Source organism: Notamacropus eugenii, chromosome 1, assembly GCF_028372415.1.
Source record: "Notamacropus eugenii isolate mMacEug1 chromosome 1, mMacEug1.pri_v2, whole genome shotgun sequence".
NCBI lineage: Eukaryota > Metazoa > Chordata > Mammalia > Diprotodontia > Macropodidae > Notamacropus > Notamacropus eugenii.
Genome location: NC_092872.1, coordinates 433,334,761 through 433,361,633, shown reverse-complemented (window position 1 = coordinate 433,361,633; position 26,873 = coordinate 433,334,761). Strand labels below are relative to the sequence as shown.

General features: G+C 41.5%; 1 pseudogene; it reads left to right on the top strand.

Moving 5' to 3' along the window:
* Positions 1-270: 270 nt before the first annotated feature.
* On the top strand, positions 271-25,415 carry LOC140518137 (signal-regulatory protein beta-1-like; annotated as a pseudogene).
* Positions 25,416-26,873: the final 1,458 nt, after the last annotated feature.

Sequence of the window (26,873 nt, the reverse complement as noted above, 5' to 3'; positions counted from 1 at the left end):
GTTCAGGGCATACAACCCAACGCTTGTTGCCTTTAATTGCCCACCTCTTCTGGGTACAGCCAGACTATCCTGGAGCAGGGTAAATTGACTCAGCATTTGGCTCTAGCCAGGGGAAGGCTATCAGCTCCATTACCAGTCCAAGTATCTCCTCAGAAATCCAATCTCACCTATCCTCTCCTATGCTTCCTGAACATAGAGGACCCAGAGAGATCTCAGAGAAATAGGATCTGCATCGCATGGAATAAAATCCCCAGAGGGTCCAAGCTGCCCATGGTGGGCAAGAGAAACCAAAGCAAGCATCAGAAAAAGTGGGTGCAGATGCAGGATGGTAAAAGGATTAAGATATAGGGAATGCCTAGATGTCCTTGAAACCTCCACTCTCCTTATATTTCCTACTTTTATCTAGCCCAGCTATATTCCCAGTATCTCTGCTACTTGTGGGAATCACTCCTTTTATCCCTGGGGCTAGGACTAAAGAATCTCCAACCGGGTCCTCAGCTCTGCTGGGCTAGACTTTGTTCTTTGAAGGGAAAAAAGCAATCAACAAGTATTTGTCAGCTACTTACTATGTGCCAGATACTAAGTGCCAAGCACTAAGGATACAAAGGAAAGGGGGCAAAAACAAACATAAAAATTTCTCCTGCCCTCAAGAAGCTTATATATTAATGGGGAAGAAAACATATAGGTAGACAGAAAACATAGAGGAAAAGGAAAGTAACCTTGGAGAAAAAGTCACCAGTGGTATGGAGAATTGAAAAAGGCATCCCATAGAAGGTGGTATTTGAGCTGAATCTTGAAGGATGCCAAAGTGGTAGAAGTGAAGAGAGAGAACCCTCCAGGCATGGGGGACAGCCAGTACAAAGGCAAAGAGACCAGAGATGGGGTGCATGGAGCATCAAGTTTCTTCTCATGGGAAATAGAGAACCATTAGATTCATTGTATGGGGGGAGGAGTATGTAACATAGGCAGATCTGTATTTTAGGAGAATCAGTTTGGTAACTGTGTGGATACATCAGGGTGAAGATAGGATTATGGCAGGTTGACCTATGAGAAGGCTACTACAGTAATCTAGGTGAGAGATGAGAACCTTCCCTGGGGGGGTAGCCATGTGAACAGAGAGGAGACATATCTGAGAGATGTTTCAAAAACAGAAATAAGATTTAGCAACTTGTTGCCAAACTGCTTGTGAGCTAATAGTGAGGAGGAAGGGTGGAAGATGAAATTTTGAAGCTGAGTGAAAGAAGGGTTTTGACCTCAGAGTAAGTTCAGAAAAGGAAAGCATTTGAGACGACAGATAATGAGTTGTTTTGGATATGTCAGCAAGTCAAGTCAACAAGCATTAATTATTTTATTAATTATTATTAGTTACTGACTATGGACTAGGCACATGTTGTTTGAGATGCCTTTGGTGTATCCAGTTTACATGCCCAGTAATAGCCAGAAATAGAGGACTAGAGCTCAGAAGACAGACAAGGGCTACATATACAGATATCAGAACCATCGGCATACAAATGGTCATTAAACCTATAGCACCTAGGTAGAGTCAACGGATAGTGTGCTGAGCCTGGATCCCAGGAAGATCTGAGTTCAAATACAGTCTTAGATATTTCTTAGCTACATGACACTCAACAAGTTGCTTAAATTCTGTCTGCTTTAGTTCCTGATCTATAAAATTGTGATAATAACAGCCCTTGCCTCTCAGGATTGCTGTGAGAGCCAAATGAGATAATATTGGGAAAGCGCTTAGCTAGGTGACACAGTAGATAGAGTTCTAGGCCAAAAGGCAGGAAGACTCATCTTCCTGAGTTCAAATCTGGCTTCCCACACTTACTAAATGGGTGATTCTGGGCATGTCACTTAACCTTCATTGCCTCAGTTTCCTCATCTGTAAAAATGAGAAGGAAATGGCAAACCGCTCCAGTGTCTTTGACAAGAAAACCTCAATGGGATCATGAAAAATCAGACATGCCTAAAATGATTGAACAACAACACATACCTAACCCATAATAAGTCCTTAATAAGTGCTTGTCCATCCTTTACCCCTACCCCAAGAGAGCTGATGCCATCCTCAAGTGAGATCATAGGATAATAGAGACAGTGCTGGAAGGGACTTAGCATCAAGTCTAGCCCACTGATTTTACAGGTGAGGAAATGGAGGCCAGGAGAGATTTAAAAAAAAAAAGAGTTGCTCAGGGTCACACAGCTAGAAAGTATTGAAAGAAAAGAGAAGAGAACCCAGGAGCAAGAGGGGGTGAACATGACTGCTGAGAGTTTTCTCTGTCAGGGGACCAGGGCAGATGGTGGGGCATAGCTAACAGAGGGAGGGGCTACAGCCTGGGAGGGGCTACAGCCTGGGAGAGGCTATCCCTCTCTGGGATAATTGGAGGGATGTCCCATTCAGAGGAGGGGGCTGCTGGGATGACTTTTCTAACTTTAGAAGTTGGCACCATTTTCACTGAGATCACCTCAAAGAAACTGATGAGAAGACACGTCTCTGGTTAAATCCCAACCTGTACAGTTGGCCTTGGGGAAAGAGAATTGGTCCTGGAGTTAAAGCAGAAGAATTCAAACATGATCTCTGTGACTACATGGCCGAGGTTGTCTCATTTCCCTTCTCTGATCTTCAATTTCCATAGTCATACAATGGTAAATAACAATGACAAATAAAATAGCTAGGATTTCTATAGCACTTTAATATTTACAAAGTGCTTTACAAATATCATCTCATGTCATCCTCTCAACAACCCTGTGAAGTAGATGCTATTATTAGCGCCATTTTATAGCTAAGGAAATTATTGAGGTTAAGGGACCTGCCATTCGGTAAGTGTCTGAGGCACTATTCAGACTTACATCTTTCTGACTCCCGAGTCCAGTGCTCTAACTATCATGCCAGCCAGTCAGTCAATAAGATTCTATTAAGCATTTACTATGTTCCAGACACCTATATAAAGAAAGGCAAATGACTCAGCCTGCACTCTGAGAGCTGACTAATCTAATGAGAGAGACAGCAAGCAAATAGGTACAAATAAGCTGTGTGCAGGATAGAATTAAGAGGCATAGGGAAAGACTTCCTATAGAAGCTGGGACTTGAGGCAGGAAAGCATGGAGGCAGAGGAGAGAGAGACAGAGAGAGAGAAGGAGAGAGAGAGAGGCAGAGGATAGACAGAGGCAGAAATAGAGACAGAGACAGAGAGACACAGAGAGAGACAGACAGAGACAGACAGACAGACAGACACAGAGAGAGACAGACAGACACAGAGAGAGAGAAAGAGACGACAGACAGAGAGAAAGAGAGAGACAGAGAGGAGAAAGGGAGACAGAGAGAGAGAAAAGGATAGAGAAATAGAGAGACAGAGAGAGGGAAAGAGAAGGACAGAGAGGAGAAAGGGAGACAGAGAGAGAGAAAAGGAAAGAGAAATAGAGACAGAGAGGGAAAGAGGACAGGGAGAGTGACAAAAAGAGACAGAGGGAGAGACAGAGAGGAGAGAGACAAAGAAAAAGACAGAGAGAGGAGAGAGAGGGAGAAGAGAGAGACAGAGACAGATACAGAGAGAGATACAGAGAGGAGAAAAGGAGACACAGAGAGAAAGAAAGAGTGAGAGGGAGGGAGGGAGAGAGGGAGGGAGAGGGAGAGAGACAGAGAGAGAGAGAGAAAGAGAGAAGGACAGAGAATAGAGACATAGAGAGAGACAGAGAGGATTCAGGGGTAGGGGTGAGGGGCAGCCAGTGAAGTTTCATTAATTTGGGAATAGGAGGGTTTTGATGCCATACTTACAGGGGCAGAGTATTTGGAAAGTTGCTCCAGAGGGAACTTAAACAAGATGAAGAAACGCTGCTTGTTGAGGTACTCTACTTTTGCCTATCAACCAAGAAAATATACTTGTGGTGTTTCCTTTATTGAGCTTTCAACAGTTTCTTTAGCAAACACAGGCAGTTGAATATTTGTGTCAAAAACTGAACAGACGACAAAATTCTGTTCTGGAAATAAGACATTTCTTAAATTTATCATGTATAACAGACCTTTTTGTTTTTATTTTTTCCTTGTGTTCTTCCAAGTTTCTGGTTTAGGTGGGGGGAAGAAAAAAAAGGAAAGTGTCTCAAGTCCATCAGTGTTAACTCCCTGTGACAGGGATGAAGGAAAATACTTTAATAGTTAAAAAAATAATAATGCTGAAAGCTCTCTATGAAAGACTGAATGTAAAAGCAAAAAGTGTGCATACTTGTAAAAAGAGTTTTTAAACTTTTATGTTCTATGTGCTTTTTTATTTAAGTGATAGTTTAATAGACACGTCAATTTCATTGCTGAAAAAAAAAGAAAAAAAAGAGATGCCACTTGGGTAAGAGATGCTCCTTAGGAGGTGGCTCTGCTAGGACCTATGACTGTTTGCGTGGTTGTGCTTCCTGCCCCCTCGTGGTGTCAGAAAATACTGCAGGGGACCTTTCATGGCACCATTTCACAGTGCTGGGCTTCCTAAGCCTGGAAATATACTGATGCTATTAGATGAATTAGAAATTAGAAAAAATGATCTCAATAAATCCCCAGAGAGTGAAGCTAGCTCTGTTGCCAAGAAGGAGAGAGGTCTAGAAACCCAAATAGATACTTGGGTAACATAAGGATTATAGTATTCATGAAACCTTGCCAGAAGGTAGATGCCTCCTTTGCAGCGGCAGCTGCTCTTATCCCAGCCTGAGTGTTGGGGATGGCTCTGCCTCTCACCAAGGTGGGACCCAGACCTTGTAAGCCACGGAGGAGCTAGGAACCAAAAGTCCGGATGTGTCACATATGGCCTCACAAGGATAAAGGAAGGGTCCCACAATCTCTAATCCATCTGTGCCTTCTCCTTCAATTCTTGAATTCTTGTTCCTTCAGTCTACCAACTTATCAGCTGGCTCTCCTATTCATTGAGCCAGTAGGTCCATGGACATGATCTTTATGACTGTCCCCCAAGAAATGAAGCTGTGGTTTACAATCAACCTTTCAACCATCTATAACCATAGGAAAGGGAAGTTGTAACAAATGACTCAAGCTTTCTACTCCCTTTACAAGAGAATCAGACTGGGCGCATGGGAGGGGAGTGCTACAGCCTCTGTCGCAATTACAGAGAAGTTTCAGATACCTCCTTAGTGACCAGTGGGAGCCCTGGACCAGAAAGAAGAAGAAGGACGTACTCACATTGCCCAGTCTCCAAGGAGCACAGGCTCTTATATTCACTAGATCTTCTGAGAGGCCCCTACCTCTCAGACATATCTTTTCACTGAAAGGAGCAAACAGGGTGGCTGTATAGGCAATGAGGAGAGCAGAAGAATGCTTCTCATAGTGCTGATATGATCACCTTGATCTCCCTGTTAGTTCTCCCACAATATGAGAGAAAGCATGACTCATCCCACATCCTGTCACTTCTCACCTCTTACTCCCAGGGTATCCCAAGGTTGATACAACTACTGGTGATTGACTATATGAGGAAGATAGGGTGGTCATACGGTCAGAATAAATCCGGAATCCCAGAATTCTAGAAGGACAAGGAAGAAAGGGACCTTAAAACACACACAAATATATAACTTAGATTGCTTACCATCTCAGGGAAGGAGGGGGAAAGGGATAGAATTTGGAACTCAAAACTTTTTTAAAGTTTTCAAATGCTTTAACATGTAAGAAGGGGGAAATAAAATATTCAAAAAACACACCAAAATTAATGTTAGAGTTGGAGAAGTTTTAAATATGGAACAAAGGATGTTTATGGTGGAAGGAACTTTAGAGTTTATCTAGTTCTACAGAAAGGAAGTGACTTGCCCAAAGTCAAACAGTACATTAATAGCAGAGTTGGGGTGAACATCCAGATGCTTCGATTATAGACGTTATCTCATTTGATCCTACCAACAGCCCTGTGAGGTCGGAGCTACTGTTGTCCTCATTTTACCAAGGTGGAAACTGACGTTTGAATTAAGTGACCAAAATGCCCAAAGGGAAATAAGAAATAGACAAGAAGGAAACAAAGGCCAATTGAAGTAAGGACTACAAATTCCAGGCTAAGGACCTTCTATTTTCTTCTACAGGCAATAAGTAGCCATTGAAGATTATTTTTAGCTTGGAAGTGGCACAGTTTATGCAGAATAGAAAGGATGTAGTCACCAATCACAACAAGTCTGAGGAAGACAGTGACAAGGAAGATAGTATACCACCTTGGACTAAGGTTAAATTAAATCTCACTCAGTTCCTCTTCCTTTAGCCAATAATAGGAATATGGTAACTTCAGACCCCTTCTCTTATCTCAAGGATATATGATTAGCTCCTTCTGTTAAAAGTTTCTATCACTCTTTTTATAGACAAACTGACAGAAAGTAGAAGGCACTTGTCACCAGACCTACTCCTATCTACCTGCCCGGCTCTACTCTGCTATATTACTAACTCTCTTCCTTGGCCTTTCTGGTCAATGGGGATCCCAAGGGTAGAGCGTGATCTTCCAGGCCCACTCAGACTAGGTGGGAGGAGGCAGAGATGCCACAGACTAGACTGCAGAGATTCCTGGCACACCTGGATGGACCAGCCTAGGCTGACAGACGGGTAGCTGCCAATGTTCCCATCTCTTCAGAAAAGCTCTGAGAAAGGACTAGAAACTATTTGCTCATATAGTTCACATGTAGCTCACTCATTTTATCACTTCAGTGTTTATAGAACTCTTTACTTCCAGGGTCCTGAGTGAAGTAAAGTAGGCATTAAACCCCCATTTTTCAGATAGAGAAAATGATGCTCAAAGAAACCTATTTCGAGTCATACAGATGGTAATCTATGATGATAAAGAATGCAAGCTGTCTTGGCCTCATGTCCAGAGGGCTTTCTGTTACAATGAGAAGCCCCATTGTCTGTGCTTTAGGAACTTTCTATAGGTGAAATGTTCTCCTCTGAGTATTTGGTGTCATCATAGGTACAGGGAGATAGTGCAGCATGGTGGAAAGAGTTCTGCACTGAATGTCAGGAAACGCAGGACTTTGTCTGAGTCCTGCCACTAGCTCAGTGTCTTACCCTAGGTGAATCATTTAACCCTTTTAGGTATCAGTGTTCTCATCTATAAAATGAGAGAATGGCACTAGACAATAATAATAAAATAACAACAATCAGACATTTTAAAATTGTTTTGCTCTTTACAAAGGTTCAGTCATATCTAACTAATTGTGACCCCCATTAGGGGTTTTCTTGGCATAAATAATGAAGTCGTTTGCCACATTCTTCTCCAGCTCATTCTACAGATGAGGAACTAAAGCAAAGAAACAAGTGAAATAACTTGCCCAGGGTCACACAGCTAGTAAGTGTCTGAGGGAAGATTTGAACTCTTAGAAGTTACAAGTCTTCTTCACTCAAGGCCTGGTGCTCTAACCACTGTACCACCAAGCTACCCCTCCTTTGCAATGTGATTTCACACATAATATCCACATGAAACAGATCATGTATTTATTATCACCCCATTTTACTAGGGAAGAAAATGAGCCAGAGCACTTAGGTAAATTTCCTGAGGGTCTATTCCGTACTAAGTGATACAGCTCTTTTAAATACAATGATCTTTAACTTCCTTGCCAACTCAATTGAATAAGTAATTATTAATTTCCTATTATGGGTAAGGCCCTAGACTAGCTATCAACAATACACAGATAAGAAATAGCATGGTCACTAGCCTGTTAGAAGAGAGATCCTTAACTTTTTGTGCATTCTGGACACTTCTGGCAACCTGGTAAAGCCTATGCCCCTTTCTCACAATAATATTTCTAAATGTATAAAATAAAATGCACAGGACAAAAAAGCAACCCAATCATATTGAAAAGCAGCTATTAAAATATTGGGAAAAAAGTTAACAGATCCCAAGTTGAGAAGCCCTGCTCTAAGGGCTAACAATATCTTTGATGATGTGACCTACATACAACTTAAGGAAGTAAAAGACAGATGGTGGAGTGGATAACACACTAGGTCTGAAGCCAAGAAGACAGTTCAAATTCAGTTTCAGATTCTTGCTAACTGTGTAACTTGGGCAAGTCATTGAACCTCTGTTTCCTCATTTATAAGACAGGGATAATAATAGCATGTTCCACCTAAAGTTGTTGTAAGAACCAAATGCTATAACACTTGAGAAGTTCTTAGCACAGTGTATGGCACATAGTAGGTATATTTGTTGTTTCTGACCCATTGGGGGTTTTCTTAGCAAAGATACTGGAGTGGTTTGCCATTTCCTTGTGCAGATCATTTTACAGATGAGGAAACTGAGCAAACAGACTTAAGTGACTTGCCCTGGGTCACACAGCTAGTGTCAGAGGCCAGATTTGAACACATGAAAATGCATCTTCCCAATTCCAAGCCCAATGTTCTATCCACTGCACCCCACAGTAGGTGTAAATGCTATGATGACGATGATGATAACAAAAGTGATGATGATGATGATGGCAACAAAGATGATGATAATGGTGGGATTATATCAAAAGAGATCTAGACAAAGTTCTCTAGGAATCTAGAAGGCAGACTTTTCAGCTCCAGACCCCCTGACTCAGCCTGATGGGCCTCAAGACCCCCATCTTCCCAAGTTCCTGAGCCACAGTTCCCCTAACTTGAGCTTTAGGTGACTGTCAAGTCTTCCTTCCTCTCTCTGCTAACGTCCAGCTTCTCCTAACTTCTCATTCACAGGAACTTGAGAGCATGGACTCATTTCATTTCTGTCTTTGTCTCTCCAATATCTACCATAGTGCTTAGCACAAAGTACATGTTTATAATAAATACTTGCTGATAGAAGGAATGAATGACTGAATGAAATAATAGGGCAAAACAGAAGAAGAAACTGAAGAAGAAATCACTTTCAGATGGAGGATTTAGGAAGAATTTTTGTAGTAGACAGTGGCCAAGTTCAGCCTGCAGGTGTAAGGGAACTGCAATGCTACAAGCTAGACTCTATGTAGCAGATGGAAAAAAGGAAAAAAAGAGAAAGATTTCAAATGTCAAAGATGGGGAGGAAGTGCATTTCAAGGGGGAAGGACAACCTGTGTAGAAGCATGGGAGTAGAATATGGCAGAATAAAATCAGGGAACATCTGGTAATATAGAAAATATAAAATGGAATAATATAACATAAGACTGATAAAACAGGGTTAAGGTCAAATTGTAAAGAGCTTTGAAAGCTCAATTCAGGGAAGTAGATAAGGCAGAGATGGGGCATATTTTAACCTAGAAGCAATAGAGAAATACACGAGAGTTTTCATCAAGGCAGTGACAGGGTATTATCAATATTCACACAGTATGTCTATTCATTAGTATTTACTTCACATTACCTGTGTGACCTTGGGTAATTTATTTAATTTCCCAGGACTCTGGTTTTCTCATTTCTAAAAGGAGATTGTCTAAAAGGTTGATGATCTCCATGGTCTATGCAGCTCAAAATCCTATGATAAATCAAGACACTGACAGAGTGTATACTGTGTGCCCACCAGCATTTTCGCACAATTCCAACTCAGTTCCTCTCTCAACTCCCTTCACAGTGCCGTTGGACATGTGCAGCAAGTCCACCTGGTCTCATCTGTGAACAGGAAGGACTGATACAGAATTGACTCCAGGACCCCTTGGCAAATTTGGTTAGACCACCCAGGCTAGTAAAGGAGTGGCAAGTCAAGAGTATTTGTCATCCCCAAGAGAAACAGAGGCTTGTGAAGAACAGGTTGGCAAAGACTTGGACAGTTCAGCCAGTTACACCAATTGCCCAAAGAGATGGTTTTCTAAAATGATGAGAATAGCTTTTGTGATGATGCCTTGTGGACTGTAAATGATGACGAGATCTATTCCAATCTGGTGAGCCCTAGCAAAGGAATTCAGAAAGACAAGGGAACAAATGGAATGAGGTACATACACTTCCCATGATCTTACCTGGACTGGAACTGTAACAAGAATGCTTTCGGTGAGACTACAGAAGATGAGCCTGCTTCAGAATACTTTTATCCAGTTACAAAAAGTCCAAAGAACACCAACTAGAAAATAATAAGAGCAGGATAGTGAGTTGCCCCTGCTCTGTCACTATCTGAATTCCATCAAAAAGGTAAGAAAAACTTTCAAATAACACCGACAACAATAATAACTGAATACATCCAGCATCTTAAGGTTTTCAGATAGCTTTACATACATTATTTCATAGCATCCTGATAACTATAAAGTAGATCCTAGCAATCTAACGCTATAAGGTAGATTCTTGAGGTAATATCTACAGGTTAAACATGAGGAATTTCAGGTTCAAATAACTTAAATTGCAAGAGTTAAACAGCAACTTATTAAAGAGATAAGATTTGAACCGAGGCCTCACCTGATTTCAAGTCTAGTGATCTTTCTCTAAAGAAATCCATCTATCAATCCACAAGCCTCTATTGTCTGCTGAGCCGACAAGAGCAAAGACAAAGCTCTGCCCCAAGGAGGCTATGTTCCATTAGGGGAAACAATATATTCATATAAAAATAAATAAAAAATATACAAAGTAAATGGAATGTCACTGTCGGGGACGGGCAGGAAGAGAAGGGTGATGCTAGCCAATAGGGGAACAGAAAAGGCCTCATGCGGTGGTGCTTAAACTAGACTCTAATGTGTCTGCCCCATGTTATTACTGGTTTCAGAATTACAAGTCTTCTCCCTCCCTCTTCCCCCTCAGGCCTCTTCCCAAATCCTGGTTCTGGTCTCTCAGGATAGACCCCATCCTGGGTCAGAACTCTGGGGATTCCAGGATAGGAAACACACATCCAATCTTTCCTTTTCTTTCAGGATCCCAAGGCCAGGAGGAGGTCCAGATGCAACAGCCTAAGGATCCCATGTTTGTGCAGGTGGAAGGACAGTCACACTACACTGCACAATCCCTGAGATTCCACCACCAAGACCACCAAAATGGTTCAGTGGTAAAGAGCCTTAGAGATACGAAATTTATGATTCCAAAGGAGTCTCCTACCCCCAAATAAAAGGGGAAACCCAACCACAAGCAACACAGAATTCCCCATCAGCACTGCCAATATTATTGCAGAGAACTCAGGTACTTATTACTGTGTGAAGTTCACAAAGGACAATCCTGACACAGAGTATAAATTTTGTAGGGGCACCAAGCTGACCGTGAGGGGTAAGTACAGAGCCCTGGGACTCCCAGTACTGTCCCAAGAGGAATCAAAAGTCAAGGACCCAAGCTCGGGTCTTCAAGAGACCTCCCATCTGCCTGGGGATGCTAAGGAAACAGATCAGGGCAGAGGATGTTCCAGCTTCAGTAGAAAGCCTTCATGGGAATGTGCTAAGGGTGTATCCCTGGGCCTCAGGACTCCCTGAGCCACATCAGATTCCCAGGGTCTAGCTCCCCTTTGAATCATCTGAGGAACCTTAGCCTCCTCTTATAAGGCTTTCATATTTCACTCTCTTCTTAACCTTCACTAAAACATGACCCAAGACCTTAGCCTCCAGAAGGATAATACTATTTTCCACTCCAGAACAGTCTTTGTCACTGGTCCAGGTATAAATTCATGAGAAAACTCTTTCATCCTTACTGTTATCTCAGGCTCTAAGCCAATCAGGAACCTTTTTAATGGCATATCGCCTTGGGATCAGAGACCAATGGTACAAGGACCTTTATAAATGTTTCAACATAACTGATTGTCAAACCCAGAAATAGCTCTCTTGTTTCCTCTTCCCCTGACTCCAGGACCACTGCAGATCTCAGAAGTAGGATCTGGTGGGTATTTAAGACATGACAGAGTAGGCATTTAACTACCATGCAATACCATTATTCACTACATGATTCTTTTTATTAAACAGTATTGATTAGGAATTGAAAGATCTAAGTTCATTCGTATGGTTAAGATGTATCCCATAATTGCTAAGCAGATGTGACAAGCACTTCATGATCCCAAAAATGGCCATGCACACATGCACCCCATGTATGGGATGTTGGTCGCATGCATTTATCCCATCAAAGTCAACTCTGAGGCCCTAGCCTGTTGGGAGCCTCACCTCATCCCTCAACTAACTACACGTCATTGAATACTACTCAAGTGATCTTGGTAAAATGTCATCACCTCCTAAAAGGATGACAAGTGTCCTTGGCACACAACTTACTCTTAACAATAAAAGCGTGAAAACAGAATCTAAACTATAATGCCACAGGGAGAAATAAATGAGGCAAGCTAAAGTTGCTCTAGTCAGAAGAGAACCTCTGAGATTGTGATTGCTAGATCGAGCTCTATGACTATGATGGAAAAGATGATGACCTGGAGCAGCAAGGTGGGACATTTCGATTTTCACTGGAAGAAGGAACCAGGACAATGCCCACTGGGGCAGGAGGACTTTCTACAACAATGACCAAGGGTGCAAAGTTGCACTGGCATTGACTATCCACTAGCAAGATTTCAAGGTTTCTGGAGCAACCAATGGAAGATGGCAGTTAAAGGGAAAGTCTCTACAGGTGTTCTGTGATGCAGTATCAAAGAGGAGAGTAGTCTTGCTATCATGTCTGATTCTTTGTGAACCCATTTAGGGCTTTCTTGGCAAAGATGATGGAGCAGTTTGCCATTTTCTTTTCCAGACCATTTTTCAGATGAGGAAACTGAGGCAAGCAGAGTTAAGTGACTTGCACAGGGTCATCCAACTAGTAAGTGCCTGAGGTTACATTAGAACTCAGGTCTTCCTGACTCCAGGACCAGTGCTCTAACCAGTGTGCCACCTAGCTGTCTGTTCCTTCTGGCCAGGTTACTGACCTCTAGAACTAAGAAATCTGAAAGGCTTGGCTGGAACAGATTGACACTGCAGATAGTGGTCATTCCTTGTGGTCAGAGAGAATACAGTAAAAATTTCTCTCTCTCTCTCTCTCTCTCTCTCTCTCTCTCTCTCTCTCTCTCTCTCTCTCTCTCTCTCTCTCTCTCATCCCTCAAAGTACTTTTAACATGATTGTCTATATTTCCTTAATCTGCTTCTTTTTCTTGACTTTTTTGTGTTCTGTGAATCATTACTGCTCAAAACTGATCTATGACAATCTACTAATTAATTTCATGGGGGAAGGAGGAGGCAGCACAAAGCAAGATGGCAGTGACTATCTTGGCACATGTAAAACTAAAAATAGTCAGAGGTCTAAACCTATGTCAGAAATACTCAGGTTTCCCCAACTGGGGGATGGGGAAATTGTGAGATGATTCTAAACTTTTTATTGGATTGATAAATTTTAGAAACTTGTCATGTACCTGTAGCATAATGGAGACACTGATGAACCAGATTCATTTGACAAGAATCTCAGAAAGTCTCTGGCCTCCAAAGTAAAAAGAGGACAAGGGAAGTTCTCACCTCCTGACTGGCCCAGAAAAAGGAAAAACTGCAGCCTGGAAATAATGCCTTATCTATCCTAAGGGAGGAGGGAGTTATAAGCCTAAGTATTTCATCCTTTCCATTTTGCTTTCTACCCTAAACCTGCAAACTTTGCCAGACAGCAATAGTTGCTGGTTGCAAACGTCTGCTGCAGGACTTTGTACTAGTAGCCTCTCTCAGAGTCAGACTGTTAATGGTACTGTGTATATGCCATATACACAGTGTATATAATATTATACCTGGTACCTAAGAGATACACAGACAGTTCAGAATTCAGGTTTTCTTGGAAATAACAAAAATAAGCTTGCTTAGTCCCCATGATTATACCTCCCAAAATTTGGGAAAGAGATCACAAGCCATTTTGCAACTTACGTTTGGTTCACAAATCCAATAGGGCCTGTGATTAAATGAAGACTCAGGATCTCTGGATCCAGGACACAATTCCTCCTTTGTCATAGGGATATGAGCTTGGGACCTATTATAAACTCTTACAAACTGAAGGTTTATATACAACATCCTTTTGCTAACAGGGACCTCCAAATATTCTGTAAGAAATGGCTCACTGGAAGTGCTGCAGGGAGGTGTGGCTCATTGGCAAACCCAAAGTAAAGGGTATTCCGTCACCACCATGCCGTCCTAGAGACCTCAGTCCTCTTTTTATTTGTCAGTTAGTCAACAAATATTTGTTAAGTTTACCGCATATCAAGCATTTACTAGGCTTACTATATGGCACTCGCTATGCTAAGCACTGGAAGTATGCATACAAGCAAAACAGGCCCTGCCCTCAAAGTACTTATATCCTAAGATATAAAGGAGGAAGAAAACACATAAAAGGAAGCTGAAAAGAGGTACAAAGTGCCTAGCATGGAGACATAATGGAAACGTTCCGAGGAGCACAGTCTAGTGGGAAATGAAGAGATGGCTTACCTGGATGTCCCATTGAAATGGCAGTTCTGGGAGAAGCCCTTCACCTGCTAATTGGAGGGAGGGTCCCAAGAGCAGAAGGCATTTCAGGTACGGATTTGTGCAGGACTGAAGGGATCTTCCAGCCTTAAGAAGGTCCTGGGGCCTGATGGGGAAGTCCAGAAGAGTCCCATCCCTCATCTCTAGTCTCCCACTGGCAGCCAAAGACTCAGAGATCTGTGAATTTGCAAGTGGGGGCAAAGAGCCATTAGAGTGAAAGGTATGCTGCATAACAAATTCAGAAATAAAAACCAAAGAGAGGTTTATTAAAATCTCCATGACAGACAACCACTCAGTTCCACATTTACCTCCATACTTCAGAAGATGGAGGATTTTGTCCCTCTGAGGAAGCACTCCACCGGGGCAGACTGCAGGCCCTCCCCATGTAAGGAGATACCTCTTTGTGAACAGCAGTGCCCAAGCCTTGGCAGATGACATTGTTTTTCTGAATAAAACAGGAGGAAAAGGCATCTGATGGCAAAGGGCTTTGGAGGCAGTATTGGGGAAAGCATGGAGATTTTAAAACAGCTGACAAGTAGCAAAGAAAACAATTAAGGAAGAACAAAAGGAAGCATTTGGTAAGCACCTGCTGTGAGTCAGGCACTGTATTTTACAAATATTGTCTCATTTGATCCTCACAATCATGGAAGGTAGGCATTATTATTATCCCCATCTTATGGTTGGAGAAACTGAGGCAGACAGAAGTTAAATGACTTACCCATGGTGACACTGTTAGAAAGTATCTGAAAACAGATTTGAAATCAGATTTTCTTCACTCCAGGACCAACCGTCTATCCACCCTAACACCTTGGTGCTTCTAAAGGCTAAGTCCTCCCATGCAGCAGTACTTAAATGGCCAGGTGAGATTAGGTAACATGAATTTGTAGTAGACCCATTTGACCCATTGCTATGACTTCCTACAGTAACATTCAGCAGCTCTAGAGCACAAGTAGAGAAGGAGACTGAATGGTGAGGGTGACCCAGGTGGGAACGGCAGGAGATTAGGGGTCAAAGTACCATATGGTCAAGACTATGAGGAGAGGAAAGTGAGCCCAGAGCCTGGGTAATGGTTCAGAACAGGGTAATATAGAAGAACTGGAGATTGGAATGAGGGCTAAGAATAGATTCTGGAGAAATGAATTAGTAGGGAAAGATATTTATGGAAGGATAGGTGATTATGATCAGGGAGGAGAATATTCGAGTTCAGAATCATGAAAGCAGCACTGACATAGGTGACAGGAAAGTCTGAACTATGACCATCTGCATGGGTGTCAAGATAAAACATGTGTACATCATCATAAAGTAGTTCAGAAGTTAACAGACTGGGAGGGTCATAGTGTTTGAGGAGACATCAGTATGCATACTGAAGTCCTCAAGTACGAAACCATGGATTGCATTGGGGGAAAACACTATCTATGACCCAGGTGCAAAACCCTTTAATAAAGGATAAGTATGATATAATGGCCAACAAATAACAGCATCCAGGACATGCACAGTGTGATATAGATACTTGAACTGAACCTCAATGCGAAAGACGTTCCCAAGTGATGGTGACAGAAGAAGAATCCAGAAATGGCAGTGGGGAACGAGAAGTATGCCAACTCCTCTTGGCTCACTGTGTCAAAATATATGGAAGAAACAGCAACTAACACTGTAGACGACTACACTACTACCCTTCTGGAAAAAGTCAGGTTTCCATGTGTGCAACAGGAGGTAGAGAATGAAAAGAAATACAAAGTAAAGAAAAGTTTGTTAGTAATATTGTGGGGGCTACAAAAAAATATGCGGGAAATGGAGGACAGAGGAGGAAAGGGCCTGGAACATTAGAGAACTGGAGAATGCTAAACTAGGTACCTCAGTAGATAGAGCATTGGACCTGAAGTCAGGAAGACCTGAGTTCAAATCTGGCCTCAGATGCTTACTAGTTGTGTGACCTTGTTTGTCTCGGTTTCCTTGTCTATAAGATGAGAAAGTAGCAAACCACTCCACTATCTTTGCCAAGAAAACCCCAAATGGGGTTACCAAGATTTGGACACAACTCAACAACAAAGTGTTTTTTCATGCAGTAATTTGTACCACAAAAAAATGAATTTATTGTCTTAATAGGGACAATATTACCAATTACTAGGAAGACTTATATGAAGTCATGCAAAGTGAATGGAGCAGAACCAAGAGAACATTATACACAGTAGCAGCAATATGACCAACTGTCAATGATTTAGCTGCCCTGATCAAGACAATGAACCAAGATAATTCCAAAGGACTCATGATGAAAAATGCTATCCACCTCCAGAGAGAGAACTGATGATCTCTGAATGCAGATTGAAAAACATTTTCTAGCTTTATAATTGTATTATTTTTGTGTTTTCTTTTGAAATGTGGTTAATATGGAAATATGTTTTGCATGACCTCATACATATAATTGAAATCAAATTGCTTCCTTCTCAAGGATGGAGGGAGAGAATTTGGAACTCAAAATGGAGTCCTAAAATGGAAAAGAACAAACATCAAGGCAAGTAAAGAACCCAAGTCTATGTTCATAGGCCATATGTTGTGTCTCAGTGGAGAAGACCAAAGGCCTCTCCCCTCACAGTATTGGCTCTGACTAAACACCATCAACATACACCAAGAAATCCACTGAGAGCACAGCCAAGGAGAAAATGGTTGACACTATTATTGCTGGTGTCTTTATGAAGATATTCCCAGGTCCAGATGTGTAGCCAGTTGAAAAGACTACTCCTAACCATGTAATTAGCAGACTAGAACCAGCCAGAGAAGACTTATGCATGCTCCAGGGTCTCTTCAAGGCATTTCCATTACATGTCATCACAACTCTCCAAGAATTAGGTTCCCAGATTCTGTCACATGAAGAAATGACATGAGATACATACTATGCATTTGGCTGTCCCTATTACAAAGATCATCCTTATTTAGTTAGTTAGTTAATCATCTTTTTGGTGCTGTTGTTTTTGTTGGTTATGTAAAAAAAGCATCTGAGTAGCAAAACATATTCTCCAACAAAGCTTCAATCATGTATATGTTAAGACCATACAAAATGTCTTGATAAATCCAACCACAAAAAGAATTCATTCAACGACTCTCTATCAAGTAAGAAATAAAACATAAAGATGTTTGATCAATAAATAAAAGTGTGGGCCACTGTGCTGTAGGATGTTGAATACAAATAAAGAAAGGATTTCCTAGAAATGGTGAGACCTGCAAAGACAGACCTGTAGAAACTCTCTCCTTATAGTCCATAAAATACCTGTAAAAAATGACTCCAGACAAATTCTAGAGCAGCAGAAATGACAAAATGACAGAGTGAAAGAGGTTTCCAGCCCAAGACAGCCTGAAAGCCTGAGAGGAAAGGTCTATTACACCAGGCTCAGAGCAAAGCACAGCCCAGCATGGGCCACATGGCATGGCATGGCATGGACAGGACTGTAGCAGGCTTCAGAGCACTGAATCACTGGTAGCAGCTGCAGCTTCCAGATTTCTCAACCCACAAATGCCAAAGACAGCTTCAAAGGTCAGTGAAAAAGCTCTTTCACCTGGGTGAGAGTGGAGTACAGGTCTGGCCCCAGCTCCAGCCCCAGGGTGGCCACAGCTTCCACTTTTGGAGCCCTCAGCCTAAAGACTCTGGGGGAATCAAGCAGCTGATCTGGATCTCAGACCTGAGTGGCAGTTCTGTGGTGTGGAGGAGCACCAAGAGTGCTTGTGGTTGCCCATAGACCAGAACACAGGCCCAGGAGAGGAATAAATTCCTCCCCTTTGATTGTGACACCTTGGAGGAACTGAGAATGTGCAGGCCCCTAGAGTATACCCTCCACTTGATAAAGGACTAAAAAGTCAAGTAACTGGTTGGGAAAATGCCCAAAAAGGGGGGAAAATAAGACTATAGAAAGTTACTTTCTTGGTGAAAAGGTATTTTCTTCCATTCTTCTGGATGAGAAAGAACAAAGCACACCATCAGAGGAAGACATAAAAGTCAAGGATTCTACATGCAAAATCTCCACAAAAAAAAATGCAATGGTCTCAGGCCATGGAAGAGCTCAAAAAGGATTTTGAAAATCAAGTAAGAGAGGTGGAGGAAAAATTGGGAAGAGAAATGAGAGGGATGCAAGAAACTCATGAAAATGAGTCAACAGCTTGCTAAAGGAGACCCAAAAAAATGCTGAAGAAAATAACACCTTTATAAATAGACTAACCCAAATAGAAAAAGAGGTTCACAAAGTCAATGAGGAGAAGAATGCTTTAAAAAGTAGAACTGGCTAAATGGAAAAGGAGGTTCAAAAGCTCACTGAAGAAAATAGTTCTTTAAAAATTAGAATAGAGTAGATGGAAGCTAATGACTATGAGAAACCCAGAAATTACAAAACAAAACCAAAAGAATGAAAAAATAGAAGACAAAGTGAATATCTCATTGGAAAAACAACTAATCTGGAAAATAGATCCAGGAGAGATAATTTTAAAATTACTGGTCTACCTTAAAACCATGATCAAAAAAAGAACCTAAACATCATCTTCCAAGAAATTATCAAGGAAAACTGCACTGATATTCTAGAATCAAAGGGTAAAATAGAAATGGAAAGAATTTACTGATCACTTCCTGAAAGAGATCCCAAGAGGAAAACTCCTACAAATATTGTAGCCAAATTCCAGCATTCCCAGGTCAAGGAGAAAATATTACAAGCAGCCAGACAGAAACAATTCAAGTATTATGGAAATACAATCAGGATAATATAGGATTTAGCAGCTTCTACACTAAGGGATCAAAGGGCTTGGAATATGATATTCCAGAGGTCAAAGGAGATAGGATTAAAACCAAGAATCACCTACTCAGCAAAACTGAGTATAATATTTCAGGGAAAACAAATGGAATTTCATTGAAATAGAGGACTTCCAAGCATTCTTATTGAAAAGACCAGAGCTGAATAGAAAATTTGACTTTCACATACAAGAATCAAGAGAAACATGAAAAGGTAAACAGGAAAGACAAGCCTTAAGGAACTCATTAAAGTTGAACTGGTTACATTCCTACATGGAAAGATGTTATTTGTAACTCATGAGACCTTTTTCAGTATTAGGGTAGTTAGAGGAAATATATATATATATATGTAGGTGTATATGGGTATGTGTGCATGTATATACTATATATGTGTAGGTATGTATATGTACATGGGTGTATTGTATATGTGTGTTGTGTGTGTATGTATACACATATACACATAGAAAGAGGGCACAGGGTGAGCTGAATATGAAGGGAGAATACCTAAAAATAAAATTTACTTTTGAATGGAATGTATTAGGAGTAAGAGAAAGGGAGAGGTAGAATGTAGCAAACCATCTCACATAAAAGAGGGAAGAAAGAGCTTTTACAATGGAGGGGAAGAGGGAGGAGATGAAAGGAAATAATTGAGCCTTACTCTCATGGGATTTGGCTTAAGGAAGGAATAACACACACTCAATTGGATATGGAAATCTATTTTACGCTGTAGGAAGGTAAGGGGGAAGAGGATAGGAGAAGGAAGATAATAGAAGGAACAGCAAATTGGGGAAAGGGATAATCAGAAGCAAACACTATTGTGGGAGGACAGGTCAAGGGAAAGAATAGAATAAATGAAGGGCAGGATAGGACAGAGGGAAATGTGGTTAGTCTTTTACAACATAACTATTATGGAAGTGCTTTGCATTGTTACACATGTATGATTTATATTGAATTGCTTGTTTCCTCAATGAGGGTGAGTGAGGAGGGAGGGAGAGAATATGGCATTCAAAGCTTTAAGAATGAATGTTAAAAATTGTTTTAGCATGCAACTGGAAATTAAGCTATACAGGCAATGGAGTATAGAAATCTATTTTGCCCTACAGGAAAATAGAGGGGAAGGGGGATGGAAGCAGGATGGCTAATAGAAGAGAGGACAGACTGGAGGAAGGGGTGGATGGAGTGCATGCTGTCCTAGGGTGGGGGTGGGGAGGTATGGAGACAAAATTTTAAACTCAAATTCTTGTGAAAGTAAATGTTAATAACTGAAAAATAAATAAATTGCATTTAAAAAAAGAAATGGTGAGACCTTCCAAAAGGATGATTCTGTTTGCATATGACATTATGTGTGTGTTTGTCCTTCATTGCCAAAGAAGACCATGCCATCAGAGAAATGATGAAATGACTTGCACTTGACTTTCTTTTTGAGTGAGGGAGGGTTGTGCAAGGTCACCAGCCTTACTTCCACTCCAGAGCCATCTGAATCCAGTGACCAGATATTCATCAGGATGATTGGAGATGACCCAGGATGAGCCAATTGGGGTTAAATGACTTGCTCAAGGTCACACAGCTAGTGAGTGTCAAGTGTCTGAGGTGAGATTTGAACTCAGGTCCTCCTGACTCCTCCACTGGTGCTCTATCCACTGTACACCTAGCTGCCCCCTATGATATTATGAGGATTTAATCAAGCCCCATAAAACTACAAAACCTCCTCAATGAAATCCAAGACCACACAAAACACATAGATTAACAATTTAGGACAAGGAGAGTGGATTAAGAATACACATTGTTCAGGCTCTTCCTCATATTAAGTCCATTAAGTTAGTCCATCAGTGAAGACTTGTGCATCTCATCTCTTATCTGGGAACAAACTTGAGTATTATAACTACACAGCTCTCAAGGTTCTTTGTTCTTACTACTTACACTTTTGTACTCAGGGTTTGTACTCAGAGTAGAAAGCAGCTTGACAACACATGGGGGCAGCTAGATGGAGCAGTCGATACAGTACCAAGCCTGGAGTTAGAAAGATCTGGGTTCAAATCTGGTTTCAAATATTTACTAGCTTTGTGACAAGTCACTTAACCCAATTTGCCTCAGCTTCTTCATCTGTTAAAAAAAAAAAAAGCTGGAGAAGGAAATGGGAAACTACTTCAGTATCTTTGCCAAGAAAACCCCAAATGGAGTCACAGAGTCAGACACAACTGAAATCACTAAACCACAACAACCCAAGGTTTAAAATGTTTTCCTGGTTCTGCTTACCTTCCTCTGCATCCATTCATTTAAATCTTTCTACACTTCTCTAAATTTTTCACATTCATCATTTGTTTCATCTCAGTAATATTTCATTAGCCTAATGCAGCACAGGTGATGGGTGCCCACACTTACTGCTTCCCCTATGAACTAATCCACTCATTTCTACATCTAGGATCTTATGACCTTTTCTCATCTGCCTCAGATATAAAGATTGCCACTGGGAGGAGAATCAAATTGAAGTGTATGGCAGATGTGGGCTCAAAGCAGAACCTAAAATTGTCTCTATCTTCTATCTACTTACGGTGCTTGGTCTGCTCCAGAGTTTGAGAAAAGAAGACATAAGCCTACAAGCAACAGCTCGTACCTGGGCACAGAGGTTATATCACCTCATAGGCAGTTACAACTTAGGTTATGTCTAGAGACATTTCACAATATTGACTGATAAGAAATCTTGGAGATCAACTAGTCCAGTCCTCTCATTTTATAACCAAAAAAACTCAGAGGTGGAAGTGACTCTCACACAATCACACAAGTAGTAAGCAACAGAGCTGGGACTTGAATCCAGAACTCCTGACTCCAAATTCCATTCTTGTTCCATCATATCACGTGGAAACAAATATTACTGGGATGAAACAAATGATGAATATAAAATATTCAGTGAAGCACAGAAAGATTTAAGCTTACCAGATTACTGAATGGAAGATAGCTGGAGGAGCTGAAAGTGGAAAAGAGATTCTTCAAGGGTCAGAGCAGGAATGGGTAATACAGTGGGTAAAATAGAATAGAGTGGGTAAAATTTATATTGGCTTTTAAAGAATAAAGAAGAATTTGAAAAGGAAAAAGAGGGAAGATCATTCTAGAATTCTCCTGACTCTCTTAAGGGGAAACAAGGACCATAGAGTTTCTGAGACTGCCCATATGATGGCATAGTGACAAAATTTAAGAAGGGAATGAAGCATGAGCCAGTCCCCATGGCAGAGGGTTGTTCCAGGGTGAGGAGGTCCACAAGAGAAGGCAGCAGGGTAATGGTGGTAAAGTCCTGAGCAGAAAGAGGGAGACTCAGGGTCACCAGAAACATCCTGTAGGACTTAAATGCTCCCCTTTGCCACCACAACTTAAAAGACTTCCAGGAGAGGACTATAAAAGCCAGAGGAATGGCAGGAGAAAGGTCAGAGAAGGGTGAAGGCAGTTACAGGTGTCTCTAGAGCACCACAGAAGTTCAGCAGCGGGCTCTGGAGTTCTAAGTGGTCGTGGAAGTAAGGAAACCCCTACCTTAAGCTTGTTGGAAGGTATTTTTGCTCCAGGAGCTCCCTACATAAGTCACAGGTTAGGGAAAAAAAAAGCCTACTAATGATGAGCATGCTCTCTCCCTACTCTTTGTATGTGCTGTACTTTCCTATTAGAATGTATGCTTCTTATAAGAAGACAAAGACTGTCCTTCTTTTTGCTTGTATTTGTGTTTCCAATGTCTAGCACAGTACATGGCACAAAGTAAGTGCTTAATAAATGCTTACTGCCAGCCTGTCTGCCTCCCTAAGGAACTACCTTGTCTGTATTCTCACCTCTGCTTTGTGCAGGCTTAAGTGTTCACTCAGGAACCACAGTTACCATCTAGTCCAACTCCATTTTACAGAAGAGGAAACCGAGAGGAAGAGAGAGGATGTGATTTGCCCAGGGTCACACAAAAAGTCAAAGTGCAAAATTAAAACTAGAATCTGACTCTCAGCCCAAGGCTTTTCTCATTTGGACTTTTTAACCTCCTTCCCAATTTTGTGAAGGGTTTGTAGCAGTGGTGTCCAATTCATACTGACAGGTTTAAAATATAATATCTGTTTCATTGTATTTTATTTATCTTGTTAAATATTTTCCAATTACATTTTAATCTAGTTCAGCTGCACTCAGGCAGCTGGCTTCTTGTTAGGCAACTCTGTTCTATAGGATTTGCTATCTAGGTGATTTGAAGGGTAGGAATTCAAAAAGCCAAATTCCCATAATTGGAAAGAACCTTCATGGTTATTTAATGGGGACTTGGCTGAGAATTAGTTTTACTTCTTCCCCATCCCCCTCTCCTCAACAAGTATCCATTCAACTTTTCCTTGAACACTTTAAGTGAAGGAGAATCCACTATCTGTAGAGGTTGCCCATTATACCTTGGACAGCTCCAACTAGTGGGAAGCTTTTCCTTATACTGAGCTCAAAACTGCCTCTCTTCAATTGCTCCTAGTTCTGCAACCCTCTTCCATGTGACGGTTCTTCAAATACTTGAAGACTGATGTTCTATTCTATCACATCCTCAGCCCCACCAAGTCTTCTCTTCTCCAAATCATTCCTAGTTCCTTCAACTGATTCCCTTTATTGGAAGGGTCATCTATCCTCTGGATGCTGTCCAGCTTATCAATGCCCTTCCTAAAATGTGGTGCCCCAAACTGAATATAGTAAACTAGATGTGTTACATCAGAGTAGAATACAGATTTAGATAATTACTGTGTCACCCTGGGCAAGTAACTTACCCTCTGTCTGCCTCACTTTCCTCAACTGTAATAAGATAATAATAGCCAAGTTTTAATTAGCCTACAAAAATAATAATAACCTACTTCCTAAGTTTGATGTAAGGATAGGACAAGATAATATCTGTAAAGGACTTAGTATGTGCCTGGCACATAGTAGGAATATAATAAATACTTGTTTCCTTCCTTGCTCTAAATATCAAGCCTTCCTAAAGTGACTTGTCGGTGTCCTTGCCCACAAGATTCTGTTCCACTCAGGATTCTCCCTGTTCAAAGGTAGGACCCAATCAATGGAGGAAAGAACAGAAACCTATCAATAAACAGAAGGTTAGATAGTCTCAGCTTTTTTCTCTTCTATCATGACATGTAAAATCTGGAATGTCATTTCCCTTAAAATTTCCTATAATTTCTACTTCAGAAACCAGTTCCCTCCAACTTGGTGAGAAAAATATCCCCAACAGCAGTTCTTTTTGTTGATTTCTTTGTCTTTTAAAGAAAGAGATTATCTTTAAAACAAGGCACATCTGTATTGGGTGAGCTATTTTTGGCAGAGAGAATTCCATCAGATACCCAGATAATTGGAGCCTCCCTTCACTTCTAGGTTCTTCCCTCCAGGCAAGAATTATGATCTGGAATTTGTTTCAGTTTCCTCTCTCTGTCCTGGTGATGTGTAGGGTGTTCTGATGATATCACTTCTCTTTCTGCCTCCACTGACTTTTGAAATAATCTCCACCACATCACTCCCTCTGGTTTCTGGATTTTCTTATAAATTATTAGGAAATATAAGAAAATGAGGTGAGGGGAAGAGTGAAAACTATTGTAGATTGTGCCAGGAACTAGGGCCTAGGCAACCATAGACAGAGTCCTACAGCTTATTGAACCAGTGGGACAAAAGAAATCTAACTTTGGCCTGGGTGATGGAATAAAGAAGGGAAGGTAGACTCCTCAGAGAAATGGGCACAGATAAAGAAAGCACCAGATTTGGGTGACCAAATAGAGGCAGGCCACAGATCTGTGAGACATCTCCTAATCAGGTCAAGCTGGATGTTGTTACTAAGCTGATCTGAAGATATGTTGCTGTGGAAGCCTGAGAAAAGAAAAAAAAAGATGGCATAGAAAGGGATGAAAGCAGTGACTGGGAAGGGAGAAAAGGAGTCTCTTATCAGGGAAGCTTAGCATTTCATCACACATATGATCTCTCCCCTTTACTACCTCTTATCTCCATCTTTCCATCTGTCTCTCTCTCTTTGTCTCTGTCTATGTGTGTCTGTGAGTGTGTGTGTGTCTCTCTCACACGTATGCACCCCACACACACATAAACACACCACAATGGGAAGAGAAAGTACTTGGGACTGTAGAAGCAGAACCCTGAGATATCTCTCCCTTTCAACAGCTCCTATACCCTTCTCTTTACAGTTAAGCCTTAGTGTCTCCTTAGTATCTCCTTAGTGTCCAGCCTCTCAGGAAGGTTCAATTCAAATTAGACAGTGACTTTCACCTGCATAGCAATAAGACTGTTTCCCAGAGACATCACCCTGACGTGGTTTAAGAATGGAAATAACTGGGGCACAGCCAAGATGGCAGAGTAGAAAAACACACATACACTAGCTCTTTCCCTACAGCCCATAAAATACCTGTAAAGAAGGACTCTCAACAAATTCTAGAGCAGCAGAAGCCACAGAACAACAGAGTGGAGGAGATTTCTATCCCAGAGTGTCCTAAAAGATCAATGGGAAAGGTCTGCTGCACCAGACACAGAGCAGAGCCCAGCCCAGCCTTGGCCACGCAGCACCAGGAGGAGCAGAAATGAGCAGGCTTCAGGGACGGAATCTCCAGCAGCAGCACAGATCTCTCAACCCACTGGCACTAAAGGTCAGTAAGAGGGTTTTTTCAGCTGGCCGAGAAGGGAGCAGGGTGTCCCCATAACTCAGGCCTCCTCAGGTGGCAGCAGCAGAGGCAGCAGCAGAGGTTCCCAAGGCAGGCGGTAGCCAGCATCCATTGTTGAAGGCCTCATCGTAAAACCCCTGAGGGAACTGAGCCCTGTGTGGTGGCCCTGCCCCTATCTGAGCAGCTAATCTTCATCTCACACTGAATATCAGCCCTGCCCCTACCTAAAGGCCCTGAGGTATTGGAACAGCTCATCTGAATCTCAGCCCCCAGTGCTGGCTTGGTGGAACTGGAGGCCAGGTGGTTGTGGAGAGGAAACTCATAAGTCAAGTAACTGCCTCAGAAAATGCTCAAAAAAGGGGGAAAAAATAAGACCATAGAAAGTTACTTTCTTGGTGAACAGGTGTCTCCTCCCATCCTTTCAGATGAGGAAGAACAAGGCATACTGTCACAAGAAGTCAAGGCCCCTGCCTCCAGGGCCTCCAAAGGGAACTTAAACTGGGCTCAGGCAATAGAAAAGCTTGAAAAGCGAGTTAGCAACTTACTAAAGGAGAACCAAAAAATGCTGAGGAAAATAATACCTTCAAAAAGAGGCTAATTCAATTGGAAAATGAGGTCCAAAAAGCCAATGAGGAGAAAGAGGCATTAAAAAGCAGAATTAGCCAAATGGAGGAGAAGGTTCAAAAGCTCACTGAACAAAACAATTCTTTGAAAGAGAGAATTGAGTTCAGGAAAATGAATGACTATGAGATAAACCAAGCAGTTAAAAAACAAAACCAAAAGTTTGAAAAAAGAGAAGATAATGTGAAACATCTCACTGGAAAAACAACTGACCTGGAAAACAGATCCAAGAGAAACACTTTAAAAATTATGGGACCACCTGAAAGCCATGATCAAAAAAGAGCCTAGACATTATCTTCCATCAAACTATCAAGGAAAACTGTCCTGACATTCTAGAACCAGAGGGCAAAATAAATATTGAAAGAATCCACCAATCACTTCCTGAAAGAGACCTAAACAGAGAAACTCCTAGGAATACTGTGGCCAAATTTCAGAGTTCCCAGATCAAGGAGAAAATGCTACAAGCAACTAGAAAGAAACAATTTGAGTATTGTGAAAATACAATCAGGATAACACAGGATCTGGCAACTTCAACATTA